This window comes from Hemiscyllium ocellatum, chromosome 27 (genome assembly GCF_020745735.1).
Source record: "Hemiscyllium ocellatum isolate sHemOce1 chromosome 27, sHemOce1.pat.X.cur, whole genome shotgun sequence".
Classification (NCBI taxonomy): Eukaryota; Metazoa; Chordata; class Chondrichthyes; order Orectolobiformes; family Hemiscylliidae; genus Hemiscyllium; species Hemiscyllium ocellatum.
Window position 1 is genome coordinate 15,133,771 of NC_083427.1, and position 17,176 is coordinate 15,150,946.

At 47.9% G+C, this 17,176-nt stretch overlaps 1 long non-coding RNA gene across 1 annotated transcript; it reads left to right on the top strand.

The window, feature by feature from the left end:
• The first annotated feature begins 2,972 nt into the window (after positions 1 to 2,972).
• Positions 2,973 to 16,775, top strand: LOC132828610 (uncharacterized). The gene is made up of 4 exons (XR_009646135.1): positions 2,973 to 3,827; positions 10,680 to 10,837; positions 12,430 to 13,507; positions 16,015 to 16,775. It is a non-coding gene; the product is annotated as an uncharacterized LOC132828610 (long non-coding RNA).
• Positions 16,776 to 17,176: the final 401 nt, after the last annotated feature.

The following is a 17,176-nucleotide window of genomic DNA, read 5'->3' on the forward strand; positions in this document are numbered from 1 at the left end:
CCCCCTTCCAATATCCTGTGGACACATATGTAACAAGTCAACATTTTCAATATAGAACTTCAGAACAGGTCACTTTATTTTCTGATATACTCCCCCTATTCTCATACTGATTTGGAGGTGCCAGGGTTGGACTGGGGTGTACAAAATTAAAAGTCACACAACACCAGGCTATCGTCCAACAGTTTTATTTGGAAGCACTAGCTTTTAGAACACTGCTCCTTCATCAAGTGGTTGTGGAGTATAAGATCATAGGACACAGAATTTATAGCAAAAGTTTACAGTGTAATGTAACTGAAATTATATGTTGAAAAAGACCTGGATTGTTTGTTAAGTCTCTCATCTTTTAGTTCTCCCCTGTGTGAATCCCAGAGCTTTCTTAAAGTTACTTTCTCGAGTGAACTTTAACAATAGGTGTCATGTTGGCCCAGATAATCCACTGAAAGTGTGAGGTGCCCTGTGTGAGGCTGTCTGTGCCCCAATGTTCAGACTGATTCTAATCTAAAAAAGGGATTTACAGAATCTTATATGGCTTAATGCAGTTTTTGAGTAAAATGTAATTCTGCAAGTACAAATTCATCCCACAAACGTGTGTGTGTGTGCAGGGACTATGAGTGTCTGTGAGAGAGTATGTGTATGTGTGTGAGTGTAAAGGTATAAGAGTGTAAGGGGTTGCATGGGTGCGTGAGTATGGGAATGTAGGAGAGAGCTGTGTATGAGCAAGAGTCAGTATGAGTGTATGTGTCTGTCAGGGTGTAGATGTGCCTGTCTGTCTGTGTCAGTGTCTATGTAGTGCAGTGGGTCACCTGGAGTGTGACGTGAACCCAAGGTCCCAGTTGAGGCTGTCCCCATGGGTACTGAGCTTGGCCATCAACCTTTGCTCGGCCACTTTGCGTTGTTGCCTGTCCTGAAGTCTGTCTTGGAGGATGGTCACCTGAACGTCCAAGGTCAAATGTCCCTGACCGCTGAAGTGTTCTCCAACTGGATGGGAAGACTCCTGTCTGTTGATTGTTATGCGGTGCCCATTCATCCATTGCCGTAGCCTCTGCTCATTCTCACCAATGTACTATCCTTGCCTGCAGTGTAAGAGATAGGCAACATTGGCATGTACGTGTCATGTACATGGTGAGTGCTCTCCCCACATGTAATGGTGGTATCCGTGTCGACACTCTGACATGTCTAACTCTGGCAGACGTACCCTTTACACTCACACCCTCTCACATACACACTCACTCATACGCCCCGGGCACGCGCACACGTAAGTTTGTGGGGTGAATTTATACTTGCAGAATTACATTTTACTTTGCTCAAAAACTGCATGAATCCATGTAAAATTCTGTCAATCCCTGTTTTAGATTAGAATCAGTCTTCGATGCATTATCTAGGCTGATGTGAAACCAATTGTTAAAGTTCACTTGAGAGATTTAACAAACAATCCAGGTCTTTTTCAATATATAATTTCAGTTACATCACATTGTAAACACTTGCTATAAATTTTATGTCCTATGATCCTATACTCCTCACTTGTGGAAGGAGCAGCTAGTGCTTCCAAATAAACCTGTTAGACTATAACCTGGTGTTGTGTGATTTTTACCATTCTCCTACTGGTCTTCTCATATCTACCTCCCTATTCTCCTCAAGGAGCAGATTCACACTAATTGGCGGAACTCATCTGTTCCCATAGTGTACAGGGAAAATCACAGGATTGCAAATAGGTGTGAGATTAGTTCATATGATCAAAAAATGCCCAGTGTTTCTTCCTCCTTAGCAGATAATTCCAGCTTCACCGTCCTGCCATCCTCTATATTAACATGGGGCTGGTGAGTAGGATGGGCTGCGATTTAGGGGTTGGAAAAGTGTTTCCATTGGGAGACAGGAGGAGGTTTTAGTGAATTCGAAGCCATGACAAATGGAGTTGGTTTGAAATCAAACTTTTTGTGACATCAAAGAACATTGGAACAGCAATAGGCCATCCAGCCCTGCGGCCACCCTTTGAGATTTAATGCAATCACAGCTTTTCCTCAGATGATCCCTGCAACATCTCCTGTTCTGTCACTGGGAATGAGGCATCTGCCAATCCCAGCTTTAAATATAGACAAGGACTGAGCTCTTTCTGCAAGAGAATTTCAGTGATTCACAACTTTATGAATAAAGAAATCCTCTTCCTCTCAGTCCTAAATGTCAGCCTGGTTAGTTTTAGGTTTTGTCCCCTGCACCAACCCAGGAAACAGCTTCCTGCCTGAACCCAGTCTGGACAGAGACTCTGCAAAAGGCAGGGATAGCAATCCCTGGGCTCAGCCCCGCCCCTCCTTCACTCCGATTGGTTGGAGGACCGGCCGGATCCGTTTGGTCCTCCAGTCCCGCCCCCTTCCTTCCCGTCGGTCCGATGCCGCGACCAAGAGCATGCGCAGTGTTCGGGGAGGGGGTGATAATCATGGCGGGCGCGGCCAGCCGCCAGTTGGCTCGGAAGGGAGGCTGGACCCGGAGAGGTGGACGGGGAAGCTCCACCCACGCTTCGAGGGAACTTCGGAGCCCCAACGGGAGGCCGCTTTCGCGACGTTTTGAACCGGCTGTTCGGGGGCCATCGCGGCGCCGAGGCCCGGACTAACGGTCGGCGACCTCGGCCGGGGCCTGTGCGCATGCTCGGCCCCGTGGGGGGTCAGGCCACCATTCCAGGGGCTCCGTGCCCAGAGCCACGCCTCTCATTGTGCCGTCGGCGCCCAGCTCGCGATTTGATTGGTTGGAGGATCAAAGGGCAGGAACGCTGGGAGGTGGCCCCGCCCCCTTTGCCCAGGGATGGAGAGAGGAGGCTGCAGGACCAGTGGTTGCAATGTGGTCTCCCCAGGAACAGACTCACCTTCATGGACTCCATCCCCCCCCTGGTGATTTTAAAGTAAATAACAACCTGGCAGCATCTGCAGGGAGGGAAGCAGAGGAGCTTTCCAGTGTCCAGCATCCGCAGTGTTTTTGATTTGAACATTTGGGTTTGCTTCGCAGTGCAGGGATGAGGAATTGTTTAGCGGAATGTGCTTGGGAGGTGGGAAGAGAGGAAAGCAAATGCTTCGGAATACTCTGCCTTGAACTCTAAACCTGCACTCTCGTCGAACCGTTTGGTGAACACCTTTCCCAGGTAGACCCAGTGAGGAAGGTGGGAACCCAAATATCTTCTGAAGGGCTTATGTTCGAAACGTCGAATTCTCTATTCCTGAGATGCTGCCTGGCCTGCTGTGCTTTGACCAGCAACACATTTGCAACCCAAATATCTTCAGCCTTCAAGTGTGACTGAAAAAGCAACAAGCCCAAAACAGACCAGATTAACTGTGTTTCATTGCACTTGAGTGTGGAAGGAGCTTTAACTCATTATATAGCTTCAAAAAGAAACGTCACACTGTGCACACCAGGATATCCTCGACATGCGTTCTGTTGTTACAACTGTTCAGCTAACCTGAAAAGACCCAAAGACTCATGTGCCGTGGAGAAGGGTGAAGAATGTGGCAAAGGATCTGATCGCCCATACCTGTTTGAAAACCATCACCGCAATGGGATTGGAGAGAGGCTATTTTACTCAATTACTCAATAATTCACTCACTCATCTGGTCTTTGTTCACACCAGGAGAAGCTAATCTGCTGCACGTTCTGCGATAAGAGGTTCTGGTATTGTTCTGCTCTCACTGTGTACTGACACACAACGGAGAAACGCCATTCAGCTGCTAAGGGATTCACTGATTTGCCCACTCTGCAGGCAGACCACCAAGTGTACGCTAGGGAGAAGGCAAATGCTGTAAGTGTGGCAATGATCTCACTCAGTTATCCATCCTGCAGATACACCGGTGAGTTCTCTCTCTCTCTCGCTCTCTCTCACACACACACACCTGTTCACTTGCTCTGAATGAGGGATGAAATTCACTATGTCTTGCCTACGAGCAGCGAGAGACAGAGTGGAGGTGACTTGGAGACCAGGAGGGTGCTGGGAATGACTTAGTATATATTCTGTCAGTGGCTGGACCCCAGATACTACACTCCTGTCCTCTCCCCCTCAACTAGAAGAAAAGAACTCTGTAAGATAATTTTTTTTAGTTTTTTTATTTTCCTTCATATATTTAAATGCATTTTTTGGTTTTAGTTAGTTGCTATAAAGCTGAGGCTTACAATGGCAGAGGAGCTCAGACCTGTGGTATGTGTCTCTTGCTTGATGTGGGAGCTCAGGAATGTGGGTGATGTTCCTGACTCTTACATTTGCAAGATGTGCGTCCAGCTGCAGCTCTTGTTTGACCGCATGATGGCTCTGGAGCTGCGGATGGACTCACTGTGGAGCATCCGTGGTGCTGAGCAGGTCGTCTGTGAACTGGTCACACCACAGGTTAGATTTGCTGAGGGAGACAGTGAATGGGTGACCAAAAAGCCGAAAAAGGATAGGAAGGCAGTGCAGATGTCCCCTGCGGTCATCTCCCTCCAAAACAGCTATACCGTTTTGGATAGTGTTAGAGGAAATGGCTCACCAGGGGAGGGCAGCAGTTGTCAAGATCATGACACCATGGCAGACACTGCTGTTCAGAAGTGGAGGAAATAGATTTGTAGGGCCATAGACATAGGGGATTCTATTGTGAGGGGAGTAGATAGGGTGGAACTGTGGCTAAAAACGAGACTCTCGGATGGTATGTTGCCTCCCAGGTGCTCGGGTCAGGGATGTCACCGATCGGCTGCAGAATGTTCTAAAAGGGGAGGGTGAACAGCCCGTTGTCTTGGTGCATATAGGCACTAACAATATAAGTAAAAAAACAAGATGAGGTCCTGAAAGCAGAATTCAGGGAGCCAGAGAGAAGTTAAAAAGGAGGATCTCAAATGTAGTGACCTCAGGATTACTACTCGTGCCAAGTGCTAGCCAGCGTAGAAATGCAAAAAAATAGGCCGGATGAACACGTGGCTTGAGGGATGGTGTAGAAGGGAGGGGTTCAGATTTGTTGGACATTGGGACCGGTTCTGGGAAAGGTGGGACTATTACAAAATGGATGGTCTACTTCTGAACCAGACTGGAACTAACGTCCTTGGGGGAGTTTTTGCTACTGCTGTAGGGGAGGTTTAAACTAATGTGGCAGGGGACTGGGAACCAGTAGAGGAGACAAGTAGGTAGCGAGGTGGAGACTGGAGACTGTAAGAATCATAAAGATAGCATTAATAAGGGGAAGAGTAGGCAGAGAGCAGATAAGCGCAAAGAACTGGTGGCCGAAAGTGCATCTACTTTAATACAAGGAGTATAGTGGGTAAGGCAGATGAACTTAGGGCTTGGATTGGTGCCTGGGAGTATGGCGTTACTGCGATCACAGAGACTTGGTTGAAGGAAGAGCATGAGTTGGCAACAAAATGTTCCAGGATGTAGACGCTTCAGTGAGGGCAGGGAGGGAAGTAAAAGTGGGGGGTGGGGGTGGAGTTGCATTGCTGGTCAAGGATGATATCCCGGCTGTGCTAAAGGAGGACACTATGGAGCACTTAGGTAGTGAGGCGTTATGGGTGGAGCTGAGAAATAAGAAGGGTACGGTTACATTGTTGGGGCTGTATTACAGGCCTCCCAACAGTGAGGGTAAGGTAGAAGAACACATAGGTAAACAGGTTATGGAAAGATGTAGAGGCAACAGGGTGGTGGTGATGGGAGATTTTAATTCTCCTGATATTGACTGGGGTACACTTTGTGTCAGAGGTCAGGATGGGGCAGAATTTGTAAGAAACGTCCAGGAGAGTTTTCTAGAGCAGTATGTCAATAGTCCGATGAGGGAAAGGGCCATATTGGACCTGGTGTCGGGGAATGAGCCAGGGCAGGTGGGAGAAGTTGCAGTGGGGGATTTCTTCGGGAACAGTGACCACAATTCTGTAAGTTTTAGAATACTCATGGATAAAGATGAGAGTGCTCCTGAGGGAAGAGTACTAAACTGGGCCAGGGCCAATGATATCACAATCAGGCAGGAGCTGGGAAATGTGGATTGGACACAAGTATTTGAAAGGCAGTCCACATTTGAGATGTGGGAGGCTTTCAACGATAGTGCAGCATAGGCATGTCCCGTTGAAGGCAAAGGATAGGAAGGGCAAGATTCGTGAACCATGGATGACTGGAGAAATTTTGTGACTAGCCAGGAAAAGGGAAGCGTACATAAGGTCTGGGCACATAAGAACAGAATGGGTTCGGAGGAATACCAAAAGAGTAGGACCAGTCTTAAACAAGGAATCAAGCGGGCTAAAAGGGATCATGAAATAGCTTTAGCGAGCAGAATTAAGGAAAATCCCAAAGCATATTATTCTTATATAAGAAGTGAGTGGGTAACTAGAGAAAGGATTGGTCCACTAAAGGGTAATCAACAAAGACTGTGTGTTGAACCTGAGAGAATGGGTGAGATTCTGAATGGTTACTTGGCATCAGTGTTCACTGAGGAGAGGAACATGGTGAATGTTAAGATTAGAGATAGAAGTGCGATTCGTCTGGATCACGTTGACATAAGTAGGGAAGATGTGTTGGGTAGGCTAGAGGTTATTAAGGTGGACAAATCCCCAGCACCGGATGGGATCTATCCAAGATTGCTGAGGGAGGAGAGAGAGGAAATAGTTGGGGCCCTGACAGGTATCTTTGTGTCATCCTGAAACACAGGTGAGGTGCCGGAGGACTGGAAGGTGGCTCATTTTGTCTCCCTGTATAAGAAGGGCAGTAGGGATATTCCGGGTAACTACAGACCAGTGAGCCTGACGTCGATGGTGGGAAAGTTGCTGGAGGAGGTACTGAGGGATAGGATCTATTTATATTTAGAAAAGAATGGGCTTATCAGTGAAAGGCAACATGGTTTTGTGTGGGGGAGATCGTGCCTTACCAACTTAGTAGAGGAAGTGACCAAGTTGATAGATGAAGGAAGGGCTGTTGATGTCGTATACATGGACTTTAGTAAAGTGTTTGATAAGGTTCCCCATGGTAAACTAATGGAGAAAGTGAAGTCACATGGTGTGCAGGGTGTTCTAGCGAGGTGGATAAAGAACTGGTTGAGCAGCAGGAGACAGAGAGTAGGAGTTGAAGGAAGTTTCTCGAAATGGAGAAAGTTGAGCAGTGGGTGTTCCACAGGGGTCAGTGCTGGGGTCACTGCTGTTTGTAATATACATAAATGATCTGGAAGAGGACATTTGGTATGATCAGCAAGTTTGCAGATGATACCAAGTTTGCTGGAGTAGCAGAAAGCATAAGAGACTGTCAGAGAATAGAGGAGAATATAGATATACTGGAGAGTTGGGCAGAAAAGTGACAGATGGAGTTCAATCCAGGTAAATGTGAGGTGATGTATTTTGGGAAGTCTAATTCTAGACCGAACTATACAGTAAATGAAAGAGCCTTGGGAAAAGTTGATGAGCAGAGAGATCTGGGAGTGCAGGTCCATTGTACCCTGAAGGTTGCTGCACAGGTGGGTAGAGTGGGCAAGAAGGCATATGGTATGTTTGCCTTCATTGGACGGGATATTGAGTATAAGAGTTGGCTGGGCATGTTAAAATTGTACAGACATTGACTCATCCGCATTTGGAATACTGTGTACAGTTCTGGGCGCCACATTACCAAAGGGATGTGTACACTTTGGAGAGGGTGCAGAGAAGGTTTACGAGGAAGTTGCCTGGTATGGAAGGTGCTAGCGATGAAGAGAGGTTGAGTAGGTTAGGATTGTTTCATTAGAAAAGAGGAGATTGAGAGGGGACCTGAATGAGGTTTACAAAATCATGAAGGGTACAGACAGGGTGGATAGAGATAAGCTTTTTCCCAGGGTGAGGGATTCAGTAACGAGAGGAAACACTTTCAAGGTGAGAGGTGGAAAGTTTAAGGGGGATACACGCGGCAAGTACATGACACAGAGGGTGGTGGGCATCAAGAACGCGTTGCCAGCAGAGGTGGTAGAGGTAGATTCATTTAAGGTGTGTCTGGACAGATGCATGAGGAGCTGGGGAGCAGAGGGATACAGATGCTTTGGAATAGGCAACAGGTTTGGACAGGAGATTTGAATCTGCTCCGGCTTGGAGGGCCGAAGGGCCTGTTCCTCAGCTGTACATTTTCTTTGTTCTTTGTTAGTCCTGTCACCTTCAGGTATGTCAGTGCGTTCATAAAGCAGAGACCTTCCACATGCTCCATGTGTGGGAACGGATTCATAATGGTACCCACTCTGCTGAAGTGCCAGATAATTGACACTGATGAGAATCTGTTTAAATGCCTGATTGTGAGAAAGGTTTTAATAGTTCCCGCAAACTGACATTCCATCAACATATGCATACCAACAAGAGGCTTTCTAGGAGGTTCTGTGGGGACGGGAGAAACTCACGGTTGGTGTGTTGCCTCCGAAGTGCCAGGGTTCCTGATGTCTCTGATTGTGTTTTTTGGGATCCTTAAGGGGGAGGGGGAGAGCCCCAAGTTGTGGTCCACATAGGCACCAACGGCATAGGTAGGAAGAGAGATGGGGATTTAAGCCAGAAATTCAGGGTGTTAGGATGGAAGCTTAGAGCTCGGACGAACAGAGTTGTTGTCTCTGGTTTGTTGCCCGTGCTATATGCCAGTGAGGCGAGGAATAGGGAGAGAGAGGAGTTGAATCCGTGGCTACAGAGATGGTGCACGAGGGAGGGTTTTGGATTCTTGAATAATTGGGGCTCTTTCTGGGGTAGGCGGGACCTCTACAAGCAGGATGGCCTTCATCTGAACCAGAGGGGTACCGATATCCTGGGGGAGGAGGGGGGATTCGCTAAGGCTATTGGGGTGGGTTTAAACTAATCCAGCAGGGGGATGGGAACCAAAATTGCAGTTTGTGTATAGAAAAGGTTGAGAGTAGGGGGGTCCAAAATCAAGTTTCAGGGACGCAAAATGGCACCGGCAAGCACAAAGTTGGTTTGAAGTGTGTCTGCTTCAACGCCAGAAGCATCCGGAATAAGGTGGGTGAGCTTGCAGCATGAGTTGGTACCTGGGACTTCAATGTTGTGGCCATTTCGGAGACATGGATAGAGCAGGGACAGGAATGGTTGTTGCAGGTTCCGGGGTTTTGATGGTTCAGTAAGAACAGAGAAGATGGTAAAAGAGGGGGAGGTGTGGCATTGTTGGTCAAGGACAGTATTACAGTTGCAGAAAGGATGTTTGGGGACTTGTCAACTGAGGTAGTATGGGCTGAGGTTAGAAACAGGACAGGAGAGGTCACCATGCTGGGAGTTTTCTACAGGCGTCCGAATAGTTCCAGAGATGTAGAGGAAGGGATAGCAAATATGATTCTTGGTCGGAGTGAGAGAGACAGGGTAGTTGTCATGGGGGACTTCAACTTTCCCAATAGTGACTGGGAACACTTCAGTACGAGTACTTTAGATGGGTCAGTTTTTGTCCAGCGTGTGCAAGAGGGCTTCCTGACACAGTTCGTAGACAGGAGAAAGTGAGGACTGCAGATGCTGGAGATCAGAGCTGAAAATGTGTTGCTGGAACCAACCAAAGTGAATCACATCACACTTGTCCGCATTAAACTCCATTTGCCACCTCTCAGCCCAGCTCTGCAGCTTATCTATGTTTCTCTGTAACCTACAACATCCTTCATCACTATCCACAACTCCACTGACCTTAGTGTCATCTGCAAATTTACTAACCCACCCTTCTACACCCTCATCCAGGTCGTTTATAAAAATGACGAACAGCAGTGGACCCAACACCGACCCTTGCGGTACACCACTGGTAACTGGGACTCCAGGATGAATATTTCCCATCAACTACCACCCTCTGTTTTCTTTCAGCAAGTCAATTACTGATCCAAACTGCTATATCTCCCACAATCCCATTCCTCCGCATTTTGTACATTAGCCTACTGTGGGGAACCTTATCGAAGGCCTTGCTGAAATCAATATACACCACATCAGCCGGTTTACACTCCTCTACCTGTCTGGTCACCTTCTCAAAGAACTCAATGAGGTTTGTGAGGCACAACCTACCCTTCACAAAACTGTGCTGACTATCCCTAATCGAATTATTCTTTTCTAGATGATTATAATTCCTATCTCTTATAACCTTTTCCAACACTTTACCAACAACTGAAGTAAGGCTCGATGATGTATAATTACCAGGGATGTCTCTACTCCCCTTCTTGAACAGGGGAACCACATTTGCTATAGATGTAGGTGGCAGTGATAGGCCGGAGGAAGGTGGAGTGGGTAGGTGGGAAGGAAGATGGGCAGGGAAGACTGTTGAGAGTGGTGCTGAGTTGGCAGGTTGGATCTGGGATGAGGTGAGGGAAGTGGAGATAAGGAAACAGGTGAAGTTGTCATTGATGCTGTGTGGTTGAAGGGTCCCAAGACAGAAGATGAGGCGCTCCTCCTTCTGTTGTCGGATGGCTTGGTTTTGGTGGAGGAGGAGGCCAAGGACTTGCATGTCCCTGGCTGAGTGGGAGCAAGCGTTGAATTGATCAGCCACAGAGCTTTGAGGTAGTTTGGTGCATGCGTCCCAGAGATGTTCTGCCTGTTGGTGTCCTGTCTCCCCAGTGTAGAGGAGACCACAGCGAGAGCAAGAAATGAGGTGTTTGGATGTGCAGGAAAATGTCTCCTGGATGTGTAAAGATGCTGTGGGGCCTTGGACATCGGTGACAATACACAGCTCACCTTAGTCTCAGCCCATGTGCTTTGGAAATTCCTCTCCATTCTTTTCTTATTTCCAGACTGAACCATCATCCCGCATTCCCGGCTGGCATCGCACATTCGAGATCCGGTGATTTTGATGTGATCCCATATTCCTGCTTTTGTTTGGTTGTAAATTCTGCAGATGTTGGAAATCTGGAACAAAAAACAAAGAGAGTGTACTGGTAAAAATCAGCAGGTAAGACAATCACTGTGTTTCGGGGTGTACTAATAAAAGTGGTGGAGAATTTGACTTGCTACAGCAGATCAGAAGTAAATGAGAACTGAGCTCCAGGGTGAGAAAAACCGTTGCTGCCAATGGGGCCGTAAAACTGGTAAATCAGCGACGTGCTGCTGTACATAGGGCAGCAATAGAACCGGCATTTAAAGTCAAGTTACAGAAACAGGCACAAAGTAAGGAACGTGGTTACGGAACTCATCATGAGAGTAGAGAAAGTTAGATACAGGGGAAGAGATTACCAGGAAGGACAGCAATGTGACCAAGCAATTGGTGGCTGGGATTCTGATCCCTGGTAAAGAGACCACACCAGCCTCAGACAGTGAATAAAAGCAGAGCACAGTACAATAGGAGCTTGACCAGATGGGCCATTGGGCTGAGAAGTGGCAGATGGAGTTTAATTCAGATAAATGTGAGGTGCTGCATTTTGGGAAAGCAAATCTTAGCAGGACTTATTCACTGAATGGCAACATCCTCGGGAGTGTTGCTGAACAAAGAGACCTTGGAGTGCAGGCTCATAGCTCCTTGAAAGTGGAGTCGCAGGTAGGTAGGATAGTGAAGAAGGCGTTTCGTATGCTTTCCTTTATTGGTTAGAGTATTGAGTACAGGAGTTGGGAGGTCATGTTGCGGCTGTACAGGACATTGGTTAGGCCACTGTTGGAATATTGCATGCAATTCTGGTCTCCTTCCTATCGGAAAGATGTGAAACTTGAAAGGGTTCCGAAAAGATTTACAAGGATGTCACCAGGGTTGGAGGATTTGAGCTATAGGGAGGGGCTGAACGGGCTGGGGCTGTTTCTCCTGGGGTGTCGGAGGCTGAGGGGTGACCTTATATAGATTTATAAAATTATGAGGGACATGGATAGGGTAAATAGGCAAAGTCTTTTCCCTGGGGTGGGGGAATCCAGAACAAGAGGGCATAGGTTTAGGGTGAGAGGCGAAAGATATAAAAGAGACCTAAGGGGCAACTTTTTCACACAGAGGGTGGTATGGGTATAGAATGAGCTGCCAGAGGAAGTGGTGGAGGCTGGTACAATTACATTTAAAAGGAATCTGGATGGGTATATGACTAGGAAGGGTTTGGAAGGATATGGGCTGGGTGCTGGCGGTTGGGATATCTGGTCGACATGGACGGGTTGGACCATAGGGTCTGTTTCCATGCTGTACATCTCCATGACTCTATAAATACTGTAAGTGAAAGTGTCCCATCAGCAGGAATGTGGCTAACTGACTCCATCCCTCCAAGCCAAGGGACTAAGTAATTAACGTTGGTGAGATACAATCAATGGTGGTTCTTACATCCAGCATTCCCCGCAGTGGAGAAAGCCCACTACCTGCACAACAGGGAGGGTGCCGGGAGTGGGTGGGGCCCTCCGCTCCCAGGGACAGAGACTGGGGGGGGATGGATGTGGGACTGAGCCCAGGGAGAGGGGACAACCTGGGAGACAGGTTTGGAAGGGAACCAGAGAGGGAAAAACAGCTCATTGATACTGGAATTGTCTGAATTTCTATCCTGTACTGACAGTGATGCCTTTTATAAACTCCTTTTACAGGCGATCAGGAAAGGGAACTCAAACCAAGTATCAGCGACAATGCTCACTTAATCGGGAACTGGAAGTTATCGGTCTTTCCCCGTGAAAAGAGAAATGTTACAACTCAAATGCACAGGCGATTAAAAACCATTGCACCCTTGACAGCCGAGAGGATTTACATGGCATAGACTTACAGAGATTCAGAGCACAGGGTCTGGACCGCTCAAAACCAGCAACCTAACTGCCTAATCGAATTCTCCAGAACTTAGCCCATAACCTTGTAAGCCTTGGCATCCCAAGTGTACTTCAAAATACATCGTGAAGATTTCTGCCTCGATCGCCCCAAAGACCATGAGTGTAAGATTCCCACCACCTTGTGGACTAGCTTTGTGTGTGGGCAAGGCTTGAGGACAAAACTCAAACCTGGAGGCAGCCAATGATGCCAGCGCCATGGCGAAGCCATGTCAATGTGGGGATTGTGGAAAGGCATTCAAATATCCATCCCTGCTGGCAATTCATCGGCTGGTTCACACTGGAGAGAAGCCGTTCACCTGCTCCCAGTCTGGGAAAGGATTCACTCAGTCAACAACTCTGCTGAAACACCAGCGGTTTCATACCGGGGAGAGACCCTTCGTGTGTTGTGCCTGTGGGAAAGGATTCACTCAGTCTTCTGAGCTACTGGTACACCAGCGGGTTCACACTGGGGAGAGGCCATTCACCTGCTCCAGTTGTGGGAGGGGATTTACTCAACTGTCCCAGCTACTGACCTATCAGCGCGTTCACACCGGAGACAGGCCGTTTGCCTGTTCTATGTGTGAGGAAAGATTCACTAATTCATCCAACCTTCTGACACACTGCCGAGTTCACACTGGGGAGAGGCCCTTCATCTGCCCTGTGTGACAGAAAGGGTTCACAACTTCATCCAATCTTCTGACACACCAGCGGCTTCACACTGGGGAGCGGCCCTTCTCCTGTTCGACCTGTGCACGGAGATTTAGTCAGCTTGCCCACCTGCTGGCACATCAGCAAGTTCACACGTGACTCCAGAGGTTGGGAATCTACCATCATTCTGACTGCCTTTCACATTGGGATGGATCAGGTACGTTGTGACAGTAACGGCTTCTTTCTGCTGACGTTACTCGCCATATCACTGGATCCGAATTGAGTTGAGAATTCTGGTTATGCCCTTAATTATTTACGGAGATCTGTGATGCCCGGGCAAAAATAGGACAATGTCCCCGATCTCAGAACACGGCAACAGAAATGGGTTTGTAACGAATATGAGTATTCTGCTTCAAACCCAAACCGGCCCCGGTCAAAATTGAAATTTCGGGTTCAAACAGTTTCCCTAAATTATCATCTCCAATTGGAAGGTGCTGATGAATTCTTACTGACCTGCAGATCCCACACATTGCCTGGAAACATGGGAATGGGACCCGAGGATTTCACTGGAAAGGAGAGGTTCAGTGATAGTGATTGTGGGGATAATTAGTATCAGACAGGAGGGGGATTGGTGTCAGTGTGGGGCTGGTTTATATCAGACAGGAGGGGGATTGGTGTCAGTGTCTGTGGGGCTGGTTTATATCAGACAGGAGGGGGATTGGTGTCAGTGACTGTGGGGCTGGTTTATATCAGACAGGAGGGGATTGGTGTCAGTGACTGTGGGACTGGTTTATATCAGACAGGAGGGGATTGGTGTCAGTGACTGTGGGACTGGTTTATATCAGACAGGAGGGGATTGGTGTCAGTGACTGTGGGGCTGGTTTATATCAGACAGGAGTGGATTGGTGTCAGTGTCTGTGGGACTGGTTTATATCAGACAGGAGGGGACTGGTGTCAGTGACTGTGGGGCTGGTTTATATCAGACAGGAGGGGATTGGTGTCACTGACTGTGGGGCTGGTTTATATCAGACAGGAGGGGATTGGTGTCAGTGACTGTGGGACTGGTTTATATCAGACAGGGGGAGATTGGTGTCAGTGACTGTGGGGCTGGTTTATATCAGACTGGAGGGGATTGGTGTCAGTGACTGTGGGGCTGGTTTATATCAGACAGGAGGGGATTGGTGTCAGTGACTGTGGGGCTGGTTTATATCAGACAGGAGGGGATTGGTGTCAGTGACTGTGGGGCTGGTGTATATCAGACAGGAGGGGATTGGTGTCAGTGACTGTGGGGCTGGTTTATATCAGACAGGAGGGGATTGGTGTCAGTGACTGTGGGACTGGTTTATATCAGACAGGAGGGGATTGGTGTCAGTGACTGTGGGGCTGGTGTATATCAGACAGGAGGGGATTGGTGTCAGTGTCTGTGGGGCTGGTGTATATCAGACAGGAGGGGATTGGTGTCAGTGTCTGTAGGGCTGGTTTATATCAGACAGGAGGGGATTGGTGTCAGTGACTGTCGGACTGGGTTATATCAGACAGGAGGGGATTGGTGTCAGTGACTGTGGGGCCGGTTTATATCAGACAGGATGGGATTGGTGTCAGTGACTGTGGGGCTGGTTTATATCAGACAGGAGGGGATTGGTGTCAGTGACTGTGGGATTGGTGTATATCAGACAGGAGGGGATTGGTGTCAGTGACTGTGGGACTGGTTTATATCAGACAGGAGGGGATTGGTGTCAGTGTCTGTGGGGCTGGTTTATATCAGACAGGAGGGGATTGGTGTCAGCGACTGTGGGACTAGTGTATATCAGACAGGAGGGTATTGCTGTCAGTGACTGTGGGGCTGGTTTATATCAGACAGGAGGGGATTGGTGTCAGTGACTGTGGGACTGGTTTATATCAGACAGGAGGGGATTGGTGTCAGTGACTGTGGGGCTGGTGTATATCAGACAGGAGGGGATTGGTGTCAGTGACTGTGGGACTGGTGTATATCAGACAGGAGGGGATTGGTGTCAGTGACTGTGGGACTGGTGTATATCAGACAGGAGGGGATTGGTGTCAGTGACTGTGGGGCTTGTGTATATCAGACAGGAGGGGACTGGTGTCAGTGACTGTGGGGCTGGTTTATATCAGACAGGAGGGGATTGGTGTCAGTGACTGTGGGACTGGTTTATATCAGACAGGGGGGGATTGGTGTCAGTGACTGTGGGACTGGTGTATATCAGGAGGGGATTGGTGTCAGTGTCTGTGGGGCTGGTGTATATCAGACAGGAGGGGATTGGTGTCAGTGTGGGGCTGGTTTATATCAGACAGGGAGGGATTGGTGACAGTGACTGTGGGGCTGGTGTATATCAGACAGGGGCGGATTGCTGTCAGTGACTGTGGGGATGGTCTATATCAGACAGGAGGGGATTGGTGTCAGTGTCTGTGGGGCTGGTGTATATCAGACAGGAGGGGATTGGTGTCAGTGACTGTGGGACTGGTTTATATCAGACAGGGGGGGATTGGTGACAGTGACTGTGGGGCTGGTGTATATCAGACAGGGGGGGATTGCTGTCAGTGACTGTGGGGCTGGTGTATATCAGACAGGAGGGGATTGGTGTCAGTGTCTGTGGGGCTGGTGTATATCAGACAGGAGGGGATTGGTGTCAGTGACTGTGGTATTTTTGCCTGTCAGAATGATGACACTTTCACCTGTGAATGTATTTGCTTTATATTACACAGGAGCAGATTCGTGACGGTGATATCAACCTGTTCCATGTTCTGACAGGGTTGGGCTTTAAAAGGAAAACGGACATGCTGACCCACCAGTATCCTCACATGGAGAGAGACCATTCATATGCTACTCACTCAGTCATCTCATCTTCATACACTCCTGCAAGGTCTCATTCAGTAGCTGCGTATGTGGGAAAGCAGTCTCTCATCAATCAGTTGTGCTGAAACACCAGGTATTTCAGTCTGAGGAGGGACTGTTCTCCTACTCCGACTGTGGGAAGAGGTTCATTCCATATTCCCATTTTATTGAGACAGCAGCAAGATCACATTGGCGAGACACCATTCACTTGGCCCTTGTGTTGGAAGAAATTCATGAACACTTCCCACAGTCTAGAGGCACCGTTGGGTTCACAAGTGACTGCAAAAGTTGGTATGATAGTAAAATATTTGCAAGTTCATTGCATAGAAATAGGCCATTCAAGTAGTGGTAGTCTGCCTGAAAGGAACTATCTCCACCTTTCCCCCATTCCTTTCCCAATTTCTTTCTCCACAGCCTTGCAGGTTCCAGTGCTTCAGGAACAGATCCAGATTCCTTGTCTACGTGAGCTTCTGCCTCACTCTAGGCTGTGAATTCCAGTCAGGCCCCATTCTCCTGGTAAAAATCATCTCCCTCAAAGTTTGGATTCTGCTCTTAATCGTACCCAGGACTGGATGTTGTTCATTATATCAATCAGATGTTGTTTCTGCTGATGTTTAATATACTGGATAAATGTCGAATGAATCTGTTTTCAGTACATTGTTTGGAGAAGTTTTTTTTAATCAATGTTCTTTTACAAATGTTCTGTTTCTGGATTTTTTCTTCACTATTAAATTATGATTTGTATTTCCGGAGGACCTTTGTTACTTCGGGAGCTGCCGAAACATGGAAGGAATGTGACAATATGCATGTGCACAGCCAGATCACCGACAGCAATGTGAGAGTGCCCCGGTAATCTGTTTGAGTGGTGTTGATCGAAGGATGGATATCAATTCAGACTCTGGGGACAGTGGGCCTGTTCTTTGAAATAGCACTGGAGGATTTTGTTTAAAGACCCTCATGAATGGCGAGGCGGTATCCACAGGGACTTATTAACACCACGTGGAATTTTATATCAGACATCTACTTTCCATT